The sequence below is a fragment of the Ceratotherium simum genome, chromosome 6 (genome assembly GCF_057802395.1).
Source record: "Ceratotherium simum simum isolate JZ-2026a chromosome 6, ASM5780239v1, whole genome shotgun sequence".
Classification (NCBI taxonomy): Eukaryota; Metazoa; Chordata; class Mammalia; order Perissodactyla; family Rhinocerotidae; genus Ceratotherium; species Ceratotherium simum.
Genome location: NC_141905.1, coordinates 65,922,310 through 65,944,265, shown reverse-complemented (window position 1 = coordinate 65,944,265; position 21,956 = coordinate 65,922,310). Strand labels below are relative to the sequence as shown.

General features: G+C 36.8%; 1 long non-coding RNA gene across 1 annotated transcript in view; it reads left to right on the top strand.

Moving 5' to 3' along the window:
• Nucleotides 1–2,525: 2,525 nt before the first annotated feature.
• Nucleotides 2,526–21,956, top strand: part of LOC147916886 (uncharacterized) — a 47,786-nt gene continuing 28,355 nt past the window's right edge. The window contains exon 1 of the long non-coding RNA XR_015552575.1: nt 2,526–2,575. This is a non-coding gene — a long non-coding RNA (uncharacterized LOC147916886). The remainder of the gene's footprint in view (nt 2,576–21,956) is intronic.

Here is a 21,956-nt window from a genome sequence, read left to right as displayed (position 1 = left end):
GCACCTGGGATCCGAAGCCGGGCCGCCAGTAGCAGAGCACGCGCACTTAACCGTCAAGCCCCAGGGCCAGCCCCGGCCTTGATTCTTTTAGGATCTCTGTGTAGCATGGCAAAAGCCTCCAGAATTGTGCACTGGTTCCTATTCCCCACTGTGAGGGTGGCTTGAGAACATTAACTCTCTCTTGTGTCTGCACTACATTTTTACTTGGAATGACTGGAATCCTGTGGCTTTGGGGGATGCCCTGAAGCAGAAAATGACTCACAGCGTGCATTTAAGTTGGAGTGCTGTCAGCGTGGAAATGTCTGCCACTGCTGCTTCAGAAATCAGATTTGGTCCAAGCCAAAAAGATAAGGAATATGAAAAAGCACCTGCTGTAGCCCCTCCCTTGCATGACTCGGATCCCCTTCAGCCCAACATTGTCTCTCTCTCATTGATTCCTGAAGATGGGGGCCAGATAAAATCTCTATGAAAAGCTTGCATATGGAAGAGTTCCTGGAGCCTGCCACAGGCCCTACTGCTGCAAATGGTGCTGAAACCATGTAAAATCATCATTTTCCTTCTCCACTGCTGATTCTACATTCTTATACATTTTGCCAGCCCTTCAGCTCATCTACAGTTCTTGCTGCTGAGGTGACTCAGTCCTTGTTCCTGAGGGATCTGAGCACTGGCTTGCTTTTCCCTTGTTAGGCTGTAGTTGCTGACATAAAGCACCAAGAACAGCCCCCAATGAATCCCTTGAGTTCCAGAGATGGTCTCTCTTGCCCCCACCCTCCATTATGTAGCAGTAACCTTAGCTCTTATGATAATTAAGGTAAAACAACAACAGTGGCATGAATAGTCCAAAGTGATCAGGGTGCAGTTGTAATTTCAGGTTTAGGGGAAAATTTGCTACGTCTCCTAGTGGCAGCACACCTCCCCATAGTGGAAACCAAGGCCTCTGATCTAAAAGATTATGAGAAGCACAAATTTTGCAAGTGGCTCACTAGGAGTGGTGGTGAGAGAGATCAATCCTTCTTCCACAGCTTGGCTCCCAGACCCATGTATTCTGGCTATTGGAGACCAAGAACTATATATTGGCTATTGGTTTATCACATATATTGCATTCTGGAGGACTGAAACTAAAACCTGCAGAGTGTTATTCTTAAACCTTAATAGAACCTTCAATGGGCTACCCAACATTCTGTTAGACTGACTAGTTCCACCTGATGCACCACATGGTAAGATTAGTGAGTTATGTGGTAAGGCAACATTGTTACTCCTCTTTAACTGCAAATTTGGCCAATTGGTCTGAGGTGAGGTTACATAATAGCCTATTCCAGTATATCAGATATTCTCTAAGTACTCTAATAGTGCTGCTATAAGAAGCACTTGAGAAGAGAAGGGATGCTTATATCTAGCGTAGTTTTCAAATCTAATAAGGATACATAACTGCTTTCTACAGAGTAGAAGAGATCCAATGTCTTTGACTGGACAGAAAGTGGCAAGCTAATCTCCTCAAGGGATTTTACCTCATTGAGATCTCAGAGTTGCATTGTGTTGGTAATATGCCTGGTATTCACTGGTTTTAGTAGGTAAATCAGCTTTACTTAGAGGGGTTTCTTCCTGTTGGGACCACGAATAGGCTCCATCCAACATGGACACACCTTTCGTGAGCCTATTGCACAAGCAGAAGAGTGACAGAATACAGAAGCTGGCTAACATCCATTGGATGAGTCATTCTGTCTACCTGTTATTGAGTGCCTCCTTTGCAGTGGGTCCTCTCTGATGTTCACTGATACGATGCACAAATATCCATGTACTTAGTGCCCACTAGCACAGATTTGTGCATATGCATCCACACCACAACTTCTTGGACTTGATTTTCCAGTCCCCTAACTAGCCAGCCAAGATGTTTGCAATTTTTCATGAGTCCATCAGAGTATATCTCTCTCCAAACAAAGTGGACAAACAAGTGTATTTCTAGAAGTTTCCCTCACCACTGTTCTTTAGGGCCACTCCTGAGATAAGCTGTAGAGTGGCAGAATAAGTGGCAGCTTGCGCTGAGATAGTTGGACAGGACATCTGCATGGCAGGCCTGAGTTTTCTCTTATTCATCTGGTTGTAGGGAATGCCACACAAGGCCACAGCCATAACTATTGGTGCAACATAGGTAAGGAGCATGGGTATCTGGTCCATGTGTTCACGAAACTGAGTTGTACTCTCTGGACCTGCATGAGCTTGATTCTGAATGTATCATTTCTATCATATCATAGATTGCTGCTGAGTAGCATGATGTCATCAATAAAGAGTTCAAACATGGTGTTCTGCAGAATCTGAAGATGATTTAACTTTCCTGTGAGTTGTATTATGACAGAAATCAGGACAATTAACCTAGCCCAGAGTTGAGATACTAAATGTGTATTGCTGTATTTCCCATATAAAAGCAAACTGAATTGAATCCTCATTATTGATGGGATTTGAAAAGAACACATTTTTCGTATAAATAACTGCAAACCACCTTTAAGAGACTGTTTTGATCTATTCTAGGAAGAAGTCCTCATCTGTCAGAACAGTTATGATTGTGGATATCACTTAGGTAAGTTTATAATCATCAGTCATCCAAAACAATACTGATTTTTGCAGGAGTCAAAGATTCTTTAAATTTTTGAGGGTGACAGTAATCTCCACAAAGAATTATAGGGAATTAGAATGCTTCACATTTCTCTTTTTGTCAGGATGGGGATAGTTTTAGGGGCTTACACTTGGCCCTATTTACCATAATGATTATTAATCTATGAATCATGGAACCAATGTGAAGATCCTAGCAGCTGCTAAGAAAATCAATTCTAATTATATTACCACCAAATTGGACAATGTATTAAAAAATGTTTGAAGGCACTGGAGAAGAATTGAAGCAGGAAGAAATCTAAGGAATATAATTTTTCAAAAAAGAGAAATTCGCTAGATAAATTCCACGTTAACATGGCTTTCCCTCTGAGGTCACTCTCCAGTTCACCACAGCGTGGGTAATAAAGTCCAAGCAAAAAGTAGCAGTCTTAATGGACAGAGAAGTGGAGCCGTCATAGAAGCTGGAAACTGGGGTTGGGGGAGGGGGAATCATGAAGAAGAGGAAATCAAAAAGGAAAGGAGATCCAAAATCTACATGAAAGTTCCTTTTAAATTGTTGGCTGACTATTAAATTGCATATGTGCAGGTCAAGACTTCAAGAATCCCAGTGGAACCAGAAACCGGTAGGATATGAAGCTGAGCAGAGATTTAAATAGATGCCTGGAGCTAAGGAGAGAGTTTAGCTCAAGTCCTGCCAAGTTAAATGGTCTTGTAAACACTTCGGGATTCTTGTTAAAGCTCCCAAAGGGATGTGCCCTAGGAGCAAGGGAAAAGCATAAATCAACCAGTTCTTACAAAGTATAGAAAACCACCCTCTCTAAGATTAAGTTGATCTATTGGTACTCTATAGCAGAAAAATAAAGAAAAATCATCTTTCAGGGACTCTACAGACTTTACATACAACTGGCATCCAATCAAAACTTCTGAGCATGATTATTTTTTAAAAAGGACTAGTTTATAGCAAACTAAGAAAAACAACAGATAAAAATAACAATCACAATTTATTCAGATACTAGAGTTGAGACAGGATTTTGAAATAACAATTAACAAATTTTTAAAATAGAGGAAAATATGGTCAAAACGGAAGGAACCACGTAGAATTCCAACAATATAAATAAATAAAATAAAAAATAGCTATTTTATAACTTAAAATGCAATATACAAAATTAAAAACACATGGAATTAATATAAAAAAAGAATCTGGGCACAGTAGAAAACAAGATTAGTGAATTTAATGACAGGTCAATAGAAAAACATTTAAACTGAAGCACAGAGAGGAATAAAATGCAAAGAATAGAACCGTGAGTAGAAGACATGTGAGACATGGTCAAATCTAACATGTATGTAACTGGAGTCCCATAGAGAGAGGAGAGAGGGAATGAGGAAGAAGCAACATTTGAAGAGATAATGATTGAGAATTCCCCCAAACTGGTAAAAGACCACAACCCACACATTGCAGATCAGCGAAACCAAAACAGGAGAAATATAAAGAAAATCACACTTCGTATTCAAATTGTGAAAAAATCAAAGTTAAAGAAAAACCTTAAAGCAGCTAGAGAAAATATATTATCTTTAAAGCAGCAACAATAAAACTGATGTTTGACTTTTCAACAGAAACTATGGAATCCAGCAAACAATAAAATGACATTTTTAAAGCACTGAAAAAAAATCCAGTCTTGAACTCTATACCTTGTGAAAATACTCATCAACAGTGAAGACAAAATGAAAAGTTTTTCAGACAAACAAAAGCTGAGAGAATTTATTACCTGAAGAGTCGCACGACATGAAATCCTAAAGGAAGTGTTTTAGGCTGAAGAAAAAAATTCAGATGGAAACTTTGAATTACATGAAAGAATGAAGGATTACAGAAAGGATACAGATGGGGATAAATATGAAAGAACCATAACTGTATAAAACACTGTCTTATGTAACATGTAGAAGGAAACTATACGATGGCAAAAACACAGTCAGGGGGCCAGCCTGGTGGCACAGCGGTTAAGTGGGCACACTCTGCTTTGGTGGCCTGGGGTTCGCGGGTTCGGATCCCGGGTGAGGACATACATACCGCTTGTTGAGCCATGCTGTGGCAGCATCCCATATAATAGTAGAGGAAGATGGGCACGGATGTTAGCCCAGGGCCAATCTTCCTCAGCAAAAAGAGGAGGATTGGCATTGGCTGTTAGCTCAGGGTTGATCTTCCTCACACACACAAAAAAACACAGTCAGGAGGGACTACATAGGGTTAAACTTTTTAAAGTTTCTTGCATTATTCTAGATGTGGTAAGTATACCAATTTAAGATAGACAATAAGACAAGTATGCACATTTAGGATATCCACTAAAAGAAGAACACAAATGTACACTAAAAATATAATAAAAATACTTATTCAATCCTAATTTTTTTCTGGATGCTAGGAATACATATTTGAACAAGCAAAAGCCCCTGCTTTACTGAGGAGAGACATAAAACAATCTTAAAAAATGAATATATCATGTTAGGTGATGACTGCTATAAGTGAAAATAAATTTTAAAAATTCCTACTATTTGTTGACCATCTTGTAGATTTGGGCACCAAGCTAAGAGTTCACAATAGAGAGCTTTTTTCTCACAGCAATCCAGTGAAGGAGATACCACTATCTGCGTTTTACATGTGAATAAAATACGGTTTATGGAAATTAAGTGATTTACTCAAGGCTATAAAACTAATAAGTGACATATAAAAGTTTATAACCTTTTAAAAACATCATAGAAAAAGCATTTTTCCATGTTACTACCAGTTCTTTTTAAACATTGTTTTTAATTTCTACATAGAATTTTTGGTGGGTATCCCAGGCACAAGCTATGCCAGACAATATTTTAAAGATTTTATTTATTTTATTTTTTCCCCCCAAAGCCCCAGTAGACAGTTGCATGTCACAGCTGCACATCCTTCCAGTTGCTGTATGTGGGACTCGGCCTCAGGATGGACGGAGAGGTGGTGCCTCGATGCGCACCCGGGATCCGAACCCGGGCCACCAGCATTGCAGCGCGCGCACTTAACCACCAAGCCACAGGGCCGGCCCGCCAGACAATATTTTAAAAAGTAATTTCTCTTTGTGGGTTATGGCATCTTGGTTTGCAAACTGGCCCCCATATGTGGACGGCAAGGAGAGACCAAAAAGAAAGAGGCAGACCTCTCCAGATTGGTAGGTGGCAGGTTTAATAAGTAAGGGAGCTTATTTAGGAGGCTTGTCTTTGGTGTGGCCAGTGCAAGATGAACAGATCTTCATGCTTACTCATCAGAATCTTAAAGTTTATATAGAGGCCTCAACTTCAGTTATGTATACCATCCAGATGGTCTCAATAATACCTTACTCTTGCAAGGCTACGTCCTTGAAACAGCTGCTAGTGTGGGGTAGGTAGGTGGGATGCACATTCCAAGGACAGAGGAGGTAGGAAGGAGCCTGTGATTGCCTGGGTCCAGCTAGCAGGGCAACTAGTGGTCATGTCCTCTCGATTATCTCCTCCAACAGCTAGAGTTTGTAGTGCTATTCCATGGGTTCCATGACATTTACCAGCCTTCCTTTTACTCAGGTTAGGGAACATGTGACTAGTTCAGGCCAATCGATTGTGAGTAGAATGACATGGTTCACTTCTGGTCAGAAGCAATTAAGGTATGAGTTTCTCATATTCTCTTCCCCTGACACAGTGCCACATTCTAGATGGCAGAATCACAAGACGGAGTGAGTCTGGATCCCTGATCAATGGTTGGAGGAAGGTCTCTTGACCTGCATCTTTGCATGAGGGAGAAATAAATTTCTGTAGTGTAAAGCCAGTGTTGTTTATTTTCACAGTGTAACCTAGAGTTAGTTATCTGGACTGATGTATGGGCTATTTGGCTTGGGTCCATTTTTGGACTATTACATATAATAACACATTGAAAATAATTGTGGATTAAATATTTTCTATATTTGGGATTATTTTCTTGGTATAGATGATCAGAACTGGAATTAATGGCTCCAAGCTTCTGAGGCTTACCTCCAAGTTGCTTTCCAAAGGGCTGTTTCTATCATAAGCCCATTGCTATTTTCTACCAGACTATCAGGATCATTAATTATTAAGATCAAAATCATTTATTCAGGCACATAAAACAGGAAGAAAACTCACTGTTATTTTGATTCATATTTATTTGATTATTAGTGAAGATGAACTTGTTTTCATTTACTTTTTTAAATAGTTTTATTAATTTATAACTGACCTACAGTAAACTGTACATATTTAACTTATAAAATTTGATCAATTTTAACATCTGTATATGCCATTGGAACCATTACCACAATCAAGATAATGTACATATCCATCATCCTCAGAACTTTCATTATGCTCCCTTGTAATCCCTTCTTCTGCTCATCCCCAATTTAAAAGATGTTGCTCCACTATCTTTGGCTTGCATTGTTTATGAGGAGACTGCTGCTATCCTTATCTTCGTTCCTTTGTATGTAATATGTCTTTTTCTCTGGCTATTTTCAAGATTTTCTCTTTATCACTGGTTCTGAGCAATTTGATTATGATAGGTCTTGGCATTCTTTGCTTCATGTTTCTTATGCTTGGGGTTCATCAGGCTTCCTAGATCTGTGGATTTATAGTTTTCATCAAATTTTGCAACTTTTTTGGACATTATTTCTTAAATATTTCTCCAATTACATGTACACTAGGCCAATTAAAGTTGTCTCACATTTTCCTGGGTGCTCTGTTAATGTTTTTTTCTTTTTTTCTCTCTGTATTTCATTGTGGATAGTTCTTATTGCTATGTTATCAGGTTCACAAATATTTTACTCTATGATGTATAATCAGCTATTAATCTTATCCAGTTGTGTTTTTCTCTCAATAATTATAGTTTTCATCACTAGAATTTAGAATGGTTCTTTTTTATACCTTCATGTCTATAATTAACTTTTTGAACATATATTATAGTTATGATAACTGTTTTCATGTTCTTGTCTGCTAATTCAAAGTCTATGCCAGATCTGGGCCCACTTTTAAATTTTTGTTGTTGTTTTGTTTTAATTGAAGTATAATTGATATGTAACATTATATTAGTTTCGGGTGTACAACATAATGATTTGATATTGGTATATATTGCAAAATGATCATCACAATAAGTCTAGTTAACATCCATCACAATACATAGTTACAGAATTTTTTTTTCTTGTGATGAGAACTTTATTTATTTATTTATTTTTTTGTGTGAGGAGGACCAGCCCTGAGCTAACATCCAATGCCAATCCTCCTCTTTTTTGCTGAGGAAGACTGGCCCTGGGCTAACATCCGTGCCCATCTTCCTCTACTTTATATGGGATGCTGCCACAGCATGGCCCGACAAGCGGTGCGTCGGTGCGTGCCCGGGATCCGAACCGGCGAACCCCGGGCTGCCGCAGCGGAGCGCGCGCACTTAACCGCTTGCGCCACCGGGCTGGCCTTTTGTGATGAGAACTTTTAAGATCTACTTTCTTAACTTTCAAATATGCAGTACAGTATTATTATCTATAGTCATCAGGCTGTACATTACATTCTCATGACTTATTTATTTTATAACTGGAAATTTGTACAGGCATACCTCGAAGCTATTGTGGGTTCAGGTCCAGACCACTGCAATAAAGAAAATGTCACAATAAAGCAAACATCACAATAAAGCATCACACAAATCTTTTGGTTTTCCAGTGCACATAAAAGTTATGTTTACACTGTACTGTAGTCTATTAAGTGTGTAATAGTATTATGTCTAAAAAGATAATGTACATACCTTAATTAAAAAATACTTTATTGCTAAAAAATACTAATCATCATTTGAGCCTCCAGCAAGTTGTAATATTTTTGTTGGTGGAAGGTCTCATGAAAAAAGACAACATCTGGGAAGCGCAATAAAGCAGAGTGCAATAAAATGAGATATTCCTGTGCCTTTGACCCCCTTCACTCATTTTGTGCACCTCCCACTCCCCACCTCTGGCAACCACCAATCTGTTCTCTGTATCTACCAGCTTGTTATTTTTTTTTTTTTCAGATTCCACATATAAGTGAGATCGTACGGTATTTGTCTTTCTGTGTCCGACTTATTTCACTTAGCATAATGCCCTCAAAATCCATCGATATTGTTGCAAATGGCAAGATTTTCTTCTTTTTTATGGGTGAATAATATTCCATTGTAAATATACATACCACATTTTCTTTATCCATTCATTCACTGATGGACACGTATGTTGTTTTCATAACTTGGCTATTGTAAATGACACTGCAGTGAACGTGGGTGTTCATATATCTTTTTGAATTAGTGTTTTCATTTTCTTCGGATAAATACCTGGAAGTGGAATTGCGAGATAATTTGATAGTTCTATTTTTAATTTCTTGAGGAATCATACTGTTTTCCACAGTGGCTCTGCCAGTTTACATTCCCAACAAGAGCGCACAAGGGTTCCCGCGTCTCCTCTTCCTCACCAACGCTTATTTCTTGTCTTTTTGATAATAGCATTCTAACAGGTGTGAGGTGATATCTCACTGTGGTTTTGATTTGCATTTCCGTGATGATTAGTGATGTTGAGCACCTTTTCATGGACTTGTTAGCTATTCGTATATCTTCTTTGGAACAATGTCTGTTCAGATTTTCTGCTCATTTTTTTATCGAATTATTTGTGTGTTTTTTTTCTTTTTTTGCTGTTGTATTGTATGAGTTCTTTATATATTTTGAATATATACTAACCCCTTATCAGATATCTGATTTACACATATTGTTTCCCATTCTGTAGGTGGTCTTTTTATTTTGTTGATGGATTCCTTTGCTGTGCAAAAGCTTTTTAGTTTTATGTGGTCCCACTTGCTTAATTTTGCCTTTATTGCCTTTGCATGTCGTGTCAAATTCAAAAAATCATCACTAAAACCAATGTGAAGGAGCTTACTGCCTATGTTTTCTTCTAGGTGTTTTATGGTTTCAGGTCTTACATTCAATATTTAATTCATTTTGAGTTAACTTTTGTGTATGGTGTAAGATCGCGGTCCTGGTTCATTCTTTTGCATGTGGCTGTCCAGTTTCCCAACACCATTTATTGAAGAGACTGTCCTGTCCTTATTGTATAATCTTGGCTCTTCCACCATAAATTAATTGACCATATATGTGTAGGTTTATTTCTGGGCTCTCTAATCTGTTCCATTGATCTATGTGTCTGTTTTTCTGTGAATACCATACTGTTTTGATTACTATAGCTTTGTAATATTGCTTGAAATCAGGGAGCATGATACCTTCACCCTTGTTGTTCTTTCTCAAGATTGCTGTGGTTATTCGGGCTTTTTTGTGGTTCTGTACAAATTTTAGGATTTTCTTTTCTATATCTGTGAAAAATGCTATTGGAATTTTGAGAAGGATTGCATCGAATCTGTAGATTGCTTTGGGTAGTAGGAATATTTTAACAATATTAATTCTTCCAATGCATGAGCATGGAATATCTCTTCATTTATTTGTATCTTCAATTTCTTTCATCAACATCTTCTAATTTTCAGTGTACAAGTCTTTCACATCCTTGGTTAAATTTACTCTAAGGTATTTTATTCTTTTTAGTGCAATTGTTTTCTTAATTTCTCTTTATGATCATTTGTTGTTAGTACATAGAAATGTCACAGATTTTTGTATATTGATTTTGTATCCTGCAACTTTACTGAATTTGTTTTAGTTCTAACAGTTTTTTGGTGGCATCTTTAGGGTTTCTATATATAATATCATGTCATATGCAAATAGTGACAGTTTTCTTTCTTTCTTTCCAATTTGGATGCCTTTTGTTTCTTTTTGTTGCCTAATTGCTCTGGCTCTGATTTCCAATAGTATGTTGAATAAAAGTGGTGAGAGTGGACATCCTTGTCTTGTTTCTGATCTTAGAGGACAAGATTTCAGCTTGTCACCATTGAGTATATTAGCTGTGGTCTTGCTGTATATAGACTTTATTATGTTGAAGTATGTTCCCTCTATACCCACTTTGTTGATAATTTTTACCATATTGAATTCAATTCTAATTTTGAAGTATGGAGAAATAGCCATAGGGTGTATCTGAGGGCCCATTTCCTCCACTGTGAGGTGGTAGTTGACCATTACTGCGGTTGTCTCCTGTCCTCCATAAACCTCCAATCAAATCAGAGGTCCATGATGGTATTTTGAGTCCCCTGGAATCCATGCCAGCTCAGATCTTCTATTAAGTACCTCCTGTAAGTTCTCTCAAGTATTCAGTTATATGATAAATGGTGAAAGTCCCTTTGGGGAAAGAATAACAGGATGTTTATTGTATTTGCTTTCAGTACATTTCCAGGTTCCTACCCAAGTAAGAACTGGCTTTCCATTCAATTGGTGGAAACTGTGTCTGAAAATTGAGGAGGGAAATATTTGTAAGATTTCTGACATCAACCTTTTTACAAGCTCTTTCATTTTTCTGTTGATACAAGTCAGCAGTATCTTATCAGCTGTCTCACTATCTTACCCTTAATAAAACATGATTTATTAGACATTGCCACAGATCTCTAGAGAAAAAGCAGAGTGGTTGCTGCTCTGTCCTTTCCATTAAAAGAAATTGTCTGCCTTGTGTCAGATTATTAAGTTTCATCACCTGGCATCTTCTATTTCCATTGACGCTAGGGAGCTCACCTCCATGGTAGCATCCCCTAATGCCAGTCTTGGCCTATGGAGGATAGCCACCACTAAACCAGGGGTGGAGTTGAGGTGTGCTTCAGCCAAGCTGGAGGATTCCCAGGAATCTATTCAGGCATTTCCACTCTAATCACAAATCTTAGGATCCCATGTAAGTCTCTGACTTCACCCTGGGCTGCCTGTCAAGGTCATACATGATCTCCTTTGATGTTCTGCTAACAATTAAATTCTGAGCCTAATTTTCAGTACAGCACTAGCTTCATTGAAGAGTCTCTTTAAATTATGCTGAGGTCTTTAGGCTTTTATGTCATGCTCTGCTAGTTGATGGACCTGAGCCTGTTATCTCTTTCTTCAAGCCTTTTAAAAAATTTAACAAAAGCCAACCACCTCCTAATCTTTATAATTACCATTTCCCCATACCATTGAAGCGCCAATACTAATACATAAGTTAATGTTTCCTCTTCTAATTGTACCTCATTTCAGTCCATCACAGGTGATATTATTGGTGATTGTGATATTGCATCTCACACATCAGAGGTTATCATCACCCTGTTTATTGCCAGCAATAACTGATATCTGATCAATGAGGCGTCCAGTTCCAGAATCCCATCCTAAGGATGTGTTTCCTAGGACCACTTCTGGAAGAACTGTTTAGACCTTCTCAATTGTAGAACTTGAAAGAAGGGACTTTGTGAAGGCTGTTTATTTGAAAGATTATTCCATGAAACAAGAGTGATGGAATAGGTGAGAGAGAAAATAAAGAATAAAAATTTAAATTAAGGATGAGATTTAAGTTGTTGCTGAGGGCAGCAGGGGCTAGATTTCACTGGTACTTCTGAGACGCATACAGAATTCCTCCCTGTATTAAACGTCCAATGAGCATGGGAGCTTCCACCAGTGGCCCTCGGGGGGTATTATCTCCAATGCACTTCAGAGCGCTGCAAAAATATGTGAACTGAGCCAATTCCCTCCTTTTAGGGAAGTGCCCTGAGGTTGAAAAAATAAATGTCTTTTAATATGCATACAACTATCTACCATAGTTTGGGCTGAAATCAAAACTGAGCCAAGAAACCAAATTATGCAGAAAACAAACTAATCTGCTACATACATGATTTGGAGTCTCGTTTAACCAGAGTCCACTTAAAAACGGAGTTGAAAGTAAAGTTTACACATCAACAGTGTGGTGGGGGGTGGGGAGGGAGGAATTGGGTACGGTGGTACGATCCTAGTACCTAGGAATAAAGAATTGAAGATGGCCATACAAAATACAGTGCTTTCTCAGTCACATGGGATAACTTGCGACAAGCTGTATAAAACTACTACCCACCTGTCGGATCTGTTGAAGAGAGGTAGAAGGATGTTTTTTCCAGCTTTCTCTTATCTTTTCTCTAATCAACATTTGTCCACAGGTATTTCTTTTTCTTTTTTACCAGCTTTATTAAGATATAATTCACCTACCACATTAGTCACCCATTTAAAGTGTACAATGCAATGGTTTTTGGTATATTAAATTATTGATTTTTAAAAAAATTGTGGTAAAATATACATAAGACATATTTTGCCATTTTAATCATTTTTAAGTGTATAACTCAGTGGCATTAACTACATTCATAATATTGTGTGACCATTGTCACTATTTCCAAAACTTTTCATCACCTCAAACAGAAACTTTGTAAACATTAAGCAATAACTTCCCATTTCTCCCTCTTCCCTCTGCCCCCTAGCTCCTCTAATCTACTGTCTCTATGAATTTATCTATTCTAGGTACCTCATATAAATGGAATCATACAATATTTGTCCTTTTTTGTCTGCCTTATTTCATTTAGCATGTGTTTTCAGAGTTCATCCACGTTGTAGCAGGTATCAGTCTTTCATTCCTTTTTAAAGCTGAATAATATTCCATTGTGTGGATATACCATGTTTGGTTTATCCATTCATTCATTGATAGACATTTGTATTTGTGAGGTTTCCACCTTTTGGATATTGTGAATAATGCTACAATGAACACTGGCTTATAAGTATCTGAGTCCCTGCTTTCAATTCCTTTGAGTTCATCCTTATTTTTGAAAGATACAGAATTCTATGTTAATGGTTTAATTTTTCTTTCTGTGCTTTAGAGATTTTATTCTGTTTTTCTTCAAATCTCCATAATTTCTGATCAGAAATCAGCCTTGATTTTTATTATTTATCACACTGTATGTGATATGTCATTTTTGTCTGGCTGCTTTTAAAATTCTTTTTTCCCAGCTTTATTGAGACATAATTGACATATTGTGTAAGTTTAAGGTGTACAACGTGATGATTTGATACAGGTATATATTATGAAATGAATACAATGAGGTTAGTTAACACATCCATCCCCTCACATAATTACCATTTTTTTTTTTTTTTGTGGTAAGAACATTTAAGATCGACTTTCTTAGCAACTTTCAAGTACACAGTACAGTGTTTTTTTTTTTTTTTTTTTTTTGTGAGATCAGCCCTGTGCTAACATCCACCAATCCTCCTCTTTTTTTGCCGAGGAAGACGGCCCTGGGCTAACATCCGTGCCCATCTTCCTCCACTTTATATGGGATGCCGCCACAGCATGGCTTGCCAAAGCAGCGCGTCGGTGCACGCCCGGGATCCGAACCAGCGAACCCCGGGCCGCTTCAGCGGAGCGCGCGCACCCAACCGCTTGCGCCACCAGGCCGGCCCCTGTTTTGTTTTTTTTTTATTGTCGTAACATTGGTTTATAACGTTGTATAAATTTCAGGTGTACATCATTATACTTCTATTTCCACGTGGATTACATCATGTTCTCATGTTCACCACTCAAATACTAATTACAATCCATCACCTCACACATGTGCCTAATTATCCCTTTTTCCCTCCTCCCCCTCTTCTCCTTGGTACCCACCAATCCAGTCTCTGTCTCTATGTGTTTTTTTGTTGCTGTTAAAGCCTGTGGTGACAGGAGTTTCCTGCATTTCCAGATAGGTCGCTAGGCCTCTCTGGATATATGTTGTGAAAACCAGATCTCATACTTAATGGCATGGTGCTTTTCTGAATCTAGAATTGGGTATCACCGTAGCCTCTGTGGGTGTGATTTATTCATGCTTGATTACTAAAGCTGCTCAGGCTTACACCACAGTGGACATAATGGGAACCACGTCAGAATGGACTCTCACTTCAAGGGGCCAAACCAGCTGGGGGTGTTAGGTAATGTGACAGTGGTGACTGAGGCTCTTTAATGTCCAAGTAGGGTCTAGGAAACAGGTCATACCAGGTAAATTTGGGATGCAAATAGAATGCTTCTACTGGGATCTATTGTATTGATACAGTCAGTACAAACAATGGGTATATGTCACTCATAGACCATGAGTCATATTTCAATTATAATCAGATATCACTTCTATTTTCCTTTCAAAGAGCAAATGCAGCAGAGGTGAAACATAGTAAGACTGGTGGTGTTTTTATTACTATGTATTGAGCTCTTTTCCTGGGTCTTTATGGGTATTGACACAAGGAAACACATAAAATGACACCTTGTTAAGTGGACCTATGTCAAGGCTGGTTTGAGACATCCCTGGTCACGTAAGCTATGCTGTATTCAAATGAAATTTTTGTGAAAAGTTCTTACTTTAAAGACATACACTACCTTTAAAGACATACACTCCATCTTCTTATTCAGGCAGTATCCTACTCAATGGGACAGTCAGATGATATAACTTATCGAAGAGTAGAAGCATTTTCGATTTAGTGATTTATAGAGATTCTATTGTTTCCATTTTCTTTCTTTTTCTTTTAAGACTTTTTATTTTTTAAGAGCAGTTTTCAGTTTATACCAAAATTGAGAAGGAGGTACAGTGATTTCCCATATACTGCCTGCCCTCCCTCATGAATGACTCCCCCATTATCAACGTCACTCACCAGAATGGTATATTTTTTATCAAAAATGAACCTACATTGACAAACCGTAATCATCCAAAGTCCATAGTTTACTTTAGGGTTCACTCTTGGTATGTATATTCTATGGGTTTGGACAAACGTATAATGACATATATCCATCATTATATTATACAGTATATTCTCACTGCTCTAAAAATTCTATGCACTCTGCCCATTTATGTCTCCCCTCAATTATTGAGCTTTTTCTTTTTTCTTAGCATTGTTGAGGAATAACTGACAAATGAAATTGTAGGACATTTAAGTGTACAATGCGATGACTTGATATACATAGACATTGTAAAAGAATTTCCCCCATCAAGTTAATTACAAATCTATCACCTCACATATTTACTTATTTTATTGTTTGGGGTTTTTTTGTGTGTGAGAATGTTCAGTTATACTCTTTTAGCAAATTTCAATTATACAAAGCAGCATTATCAACTATAGTCACCATTTTATACATTAGATCCTCAGATCTTATTCATCTTATAACTGAAGGTTTGTACCCTTTTACCAACCTCTCTCTGTTTCCCCTATCCTCTGACAACTATGTAATTGTTTTCTGCTATTTTCTGTAGTGGTATGCTTTGATTCCTTTGTCTTCATCTTTTGTGTATTTACTATAGGCTTTTTCTTTGTGGTTAACATGAGGCTTATATAAAACATATTTATAACAGTCTATTTTAAACTGATAACAACTGAACTTAAAACACATACAAATCTCTACATTTTTATACATCCTCCCCCACATTTTATATTTTAGATGTCACACTTTGCATGTTTTTACATTGTGTATCTATTAACAAATTATTGTAGTTATAGTTATTTTTAATACATTTGTCTTTTAACCTTTTTGCTAGAGTTATAAGTGATTTAGCTTCCACCATTACAATCTTAGAGTATTCTGAATTTAATTTTATATTTACTTTTACCAGTGACTTTTATACTTTCATAAAGTTTCATGTTACTAATTAGCTGCCTTCCATTTCAGCTTACAAAACTCTCTTTAACATTTCTTTTAAGGCTAGTCTAGTGCTAATGAACTCCTTCAGCTTTTGCTAGTCTGGAAAATTCTTTATCTTCTTCGATTCTGAAAAACAACTTTGCTCGGTAGTTGGCAGTTTTTTTCTTTCACCACTTTGAATATACCATGTCATTCCTTTCTAGTCTGTAAAGTTTCTACTGAAAAATCTGCTCATAGTCTTATTGAGGGTTTCTTGTATATAACACGTTGCTTTTCTCTTGCTCTTTTAAATTCTCTTCTTGTCTTTAACTTTTGACAATTATAAGTGTCTTGGTGTGGGTCTCTTTGATTTCACCTTATTTGGTGCTTTTTGGACTTCCTGGATATGGATATCTATTTCTTTCCCCAGATTAAGGAAGTTATTAGCCATTATTTCTTTGAATAAGCTTTCTGCCCCTTTCTCTCCCTCTCTTCTCCTGGGACCCCTATAATGTGATTATTGGTCTGCTTGATGCTGTCCCTTAAGTCCCTTAAGCTACCTTCACACATTTTCATTCTCTTTTTCATTTTGCTCCTCTGACTGGATCAATTCCACTGCCAACATCTTCTTGTTTGCTGATTCTTCCTTCTACTTTATCCAGTCTGCTGTTGAATCCCTCTATGGAATTTTTCATTTCAGTTATTGTATTCCTTCAGCTCTATGATTGCTTTCATACTTTGATACATTCTTTGATAAGACTCATTTGATACATTATATATATCTTTTTGTTGAAATTCTCACTTTGTTCATGTACTGTTTCCTGACCTCAGTGATCATTTTTATAACCATTATTTTGAACTCTCTGTTAGGTAAATCACTTATATCTGTTTCATTAAGATGTGTTTATGGAGATCTTTCTTGTTTTTTTTTTTTAACATGATCCTGTGTTTCTTTATTTTTTGTTGATTCTCTGTGTTGGTTTCTTCACATTATATAAAACAGCTACCTCTTCAAGTCTTGACAGAGTGGTCTTATGTAGGAGATAAACCTCGTCAATCAGCCTGGGCCGAGCTCCTAGTTTTCTCTCAAACTTTTGTGATTATCCAAGCCACCTTCTTTGTTCTTAGTAGCTCCCAATATTTGAAGGTGCGCCAAGACCTGTCAGTGTCCCAAAGAGGGGGATCACAGTCAGCATCTTCATGGAGGCTGATTAGAAACTGGGCCTTTAGGCAGCATCTGGGAAAGTATGTAGTTAAGCTCCAACATAGAAATTGAGAGATGGACATTTTGACTGTTCCTTTTGTTCTGGGCCCAAGAGTGTAGCCACAGGGTGGGGGGTTGTTGTCAGTGTTTCAGATTTTGGCCGTTCTAATAGATGTGTAGTGGTATCTCATTGTTGATTTAATTTGTATTTCCCTGATGACATATGATGTGTCATATGCTTTTTTGCCATCTGTATATCTTCTTTTATGTCTGTTAAGGGTTTTGGTCCATTTTTGAATTGGGTTGTTTTTTTATTGTAGAGTTTTAAGAACTCTCTTCATATTTTGGATAATAGTCCTATACCAGGTGTATCTTTTGCAAATATTTTCTCCCAGTCTGTGGCTTATCTTCTAATTCTCTTGATAGTCTTTTGCAGAGCAAAAATTTTTAATTTTAATGAAGTCTGGTTTGTCAATTATTTCTTTCATGGATTGTGTCTTTGGTGTTGTATCTAAAAAGGCATCATCATACATAAGGCATCTAGGTTTTCTCCTATGTTATCTTCTAGGAATTTTATAGATTTTTATTGTAACATTTAAGTCTATGGTCATTTTGAGTTAACTTTTGTGATGAGTGTAAGGTCTATGTCTAGATTTCATTTTTTGCATGTGGATATCCAGTTGTTCCAGCATCATTTGTTGAAGTTCCTTTGTCAAAGGTCAGTTGACTATATTTATGGGGGTCCATTTCTGGGCTCTCTATTCTGTTCCATTTGATCTATTTGTCTCTTCTATTTTTTCTGTGAGGAAGATCAGCCCTGAGCTAACATCCATGCCAATCCTCCTCTTTTTGCTGAGGAAGACTGGCCCTGAGCTAACATCTGTGCCGGTCTTCCTCCACTTTATGTGGGACGCTGCCACAGCATGGCCTAACAAGCGGTGTGTTGGTGCATGCCCAGGATCCAAACCCGGGCCACCAGCAGCGGAGCACACACACTTAACCGTTACACCACGGGGCCAGCCCCTCTATTTGTCTCTTCTTTCACCAGTACCACACAGTGCTAATTACTGTAGCTTTACAGTAAGTCTTGAAGTCAGAGTCAGTCTTCCAGCTTTTTTTTCTTCCTTTTATTTTTTATTGTAAGTGGCAAAATGTATTGCATCTGAACTGGGAACTTAAGAAAACTCTACTTGTGATTGACATTACAATTATGTGTGTTCCTTCATGTATAGTTTACTCAATTTGAAGCCTCCAGAAATTCATATTGAAATGTTTGCCAAGGTCCATGCTAAATAAAGTGACTTGGCAGTGTACATACTCAACGAAACAAAATCACACAGTGGAAATTTTTATGCATGTCCCATCCTGTTTGAACTTGACATTAGATCTTTTTGTTATAAGGGGATATATCTGAGTCCTGTCTGAGATGAAGACTCCTATTTTCTGATTCTGTGAATATTTAGACCTTAAGCTGGCCTCACAACAATCTTTCCTTATCTAACATATTGCAAGTCAAATTCAGCCTGGCATTTAATCAGATTGTTTAATTTCAGGAATGTACATGTGATGATCTTTCTGATGGTTCTTTCTTCAAGATCTTCCATGCTTTTTTTTTTTTTCTTCTTTTAGTCGTTATAACACAGATTCAATCTTTGTTCTCAGTAAAAATAAAGCAATTGTAGGTTGTAAATGAGAGAAGAGACATTCAAACCAGGTGATTACAGATTATATTACCAACCAGGAGCTTTCCTATAGTTGCCTCTTAAGTTCATTAACAAAGATGGATGATTCTATTCATCTACTCATGTTTCAATCCAAGAAACTGGTACTGCTATCATGTTGATATTTGTATTAGTTTATATAAAGGACTCAACATAGTGCTCGGCACATGGAAATTATTAAACATGAATTCTTGTTTGAGGTTTTATCTCATTTACTCCTCATAATAATGCTAATAAGTATTATCATTATCTCATTTTTAAAAAAAACAAACTGAGGCACAGAGTAGAAACTTGGCAATTCAAATAGCTAGTGACCCAGAGCTGAGATTCAAATCTAGGCTCTCTAAGTAACATACACACGCACGTGCACACACACTGTCATACCCTTAATCACTGTGCCTTATTGCCTCATAATTAATACTCTGAAACCAAATGCTTATTTTGTGATGATATAGAAGAGGAGGATAATAGTTAACTTTATATATGTTATCTCATAAGATATAAGCAATAGCCAGTATTTTCTCTGTCAATAGCACATTCCTCTCCTAGTCAAATATTACAGGTATTATTAGTCTCATTATATAGTATTTTTTCAGTTCAAGGCACAGAGATTTCTGATACAATTTTAAATTGTTTTTGACTATAATGTCATAAATCAATTTATTTTGAAATAGTCAAATATGTAAAAACATTTATATAAAGTATAAAAGATAATCAAATGACTACATGTGTACTCACCACACAGCTTAAAAAACAGAACACTATTGAAGCACTGTATCTCTCTCTGATCATATCCTCCCTCCCTTCCCCACAGGGATAACTACTATTTTCATTATGTGTTTATCATTCTCTTGCTTAAAAACCTATTTATAAAATAGAGACAAGTATCGCCATATGAAATAATCTTTATTGTTTTTAAACTTTATATACATGGTGTTAGACTCTGTGTATTCTAATGTGACTTCATTTTATCAAGCAACATTGTTGATACGATTTAATCATGTGGATGTGTTTAGCCGTAGTTCATTCATTCCCAAAGCTGTATCAAAATATACCTCAATTTATTATACATTCTCCTTTCAGTGGATATTTGGTTTGTTTCCAGATTTTGCTCTTATAAACAATGTTGCTACAAACATTTGTTTTTCATGTCTTCTGGTGCAGGGATGCAAGAGTTTCTCCAGAATGTAAATGCCTAAGAGTGGAAATAATGCTTGGTAAGATATGTGTATTTTCAGTTGTACAAAATAATGCCAAATTATTTTCCAAATTCTTTGGAACAGTTTACATTTCTACCCATACTAGTTCTCATTGCATCATGCCCTTATCAACACTTGGTATTATTTAATTATGTGATATCTATCTGTCTATCCATCTATCATATTTTTATATATATATATAATAAAAATATTTTATCTATCTAGACATCTATGTTACCTATCTCTGTATCATCACTATCTACCTATCTATAGAGGGAGACTAAGCAAATGACTCAACACCAACATTAAAATTTTTCTTGTATGATATATAGATTCACCCAGGGAATATAAAAAATTGGGAGGAGAGGGGAAGAGGCATTTGAGGGTTTATGTAAAGTTAATACCCCTGAGCACCATGATCTGGCCATACAGGAATACAGGAAATTCTTCAATGTCAGGAAAAACAGAGATCAAAAGCCTCCAAGAACTTGAAAAATCTCTTGGGATCTAAATGATTATTCAGAATCAGGCAGTGCACTTGAGAGCTGGTACTCTAACTGTCTTTGCAGCAGCAGTATATCATTAATCTCTACAAGTGGGACTTTCCATTCTTGTAACTCTCTAAATAGTGGGATCAAAACCAAAAATATATTCATAAAAACTGAATACTTAAATTTCTATATATATTTCTAGTTGAAACACAAGAAAGAAAGATACATATTTATCCAATTTTTATTATTCTAATTGGTCAAAGGGGTCCTGACAGTTTGCTTTATAATTCTTTTATACAGATACAAATATGAGATCCGACTGTGTATTTTCACTTGTATCAGCTTTTTGCACTTAATATATTTTTTATTACAAGCCCAAATTATTAGATATTCTTCTATAACATTATTTTGCTGCCAACAAAATTATACTTATATTTAATTTTGGTTCCATCTCTTACTTTATGTTCTTTCTTGGCTCCTGTCTCCATACACTCCTGGCCTCAACATCAGGGCCCCTGTATTGTTTGTTCTGCAATACAGGATATTGCTCTGCTGTACCTGCCCTCCTCCAGCCTCTGAACATTAGTGTTTCCATTATTCTTCCTCTCGGTATTTTTGTCACTCAGAATTTACCTTTGCTGGATCCCAGTCTAATTTATTACTCATAGTGGGGAGTACTGGGTGCTCCTGGCATGATATTATCTTTCATATCTGCATTAGTCTCTTGTAACTTTGGAGAAAATGTAAGAACTGATGGAATTTCACGGCACTGTGATAGGGTAGAGGTAAAGACACTACGCTTTCTTTACACAATTGCAAAATAAGGCTTATAGAATCTTCCCTTTACATTTGGGGCCAGTCCTCTATGTGGGGTTTTATTTTTGAGCATAAGTTAAAGGAGTATTACCCATAGATACATCCAGATAAAATGTGCATCATGAAAAGACTGATCATTAAGATAAAGCATTTTTTTTAAACTTCCTTTACCTGAGTTTGAATAACATTGCCAGAAAGTAGGAGCTGATGGAATGCAGGGCTTTTAACTTTCTTAGGCCAAATTTAAGTGAAATCCCTATCTATATTTTAAATTCTTTATTGAGGAGTAAAATAATAGACAACATTTAATTTTATTAATGTGAGTTTTGATGAAACAATTACACAATATGGGGCTGTTCAGTCTTTGTTTAACAGTGAATAGAAAG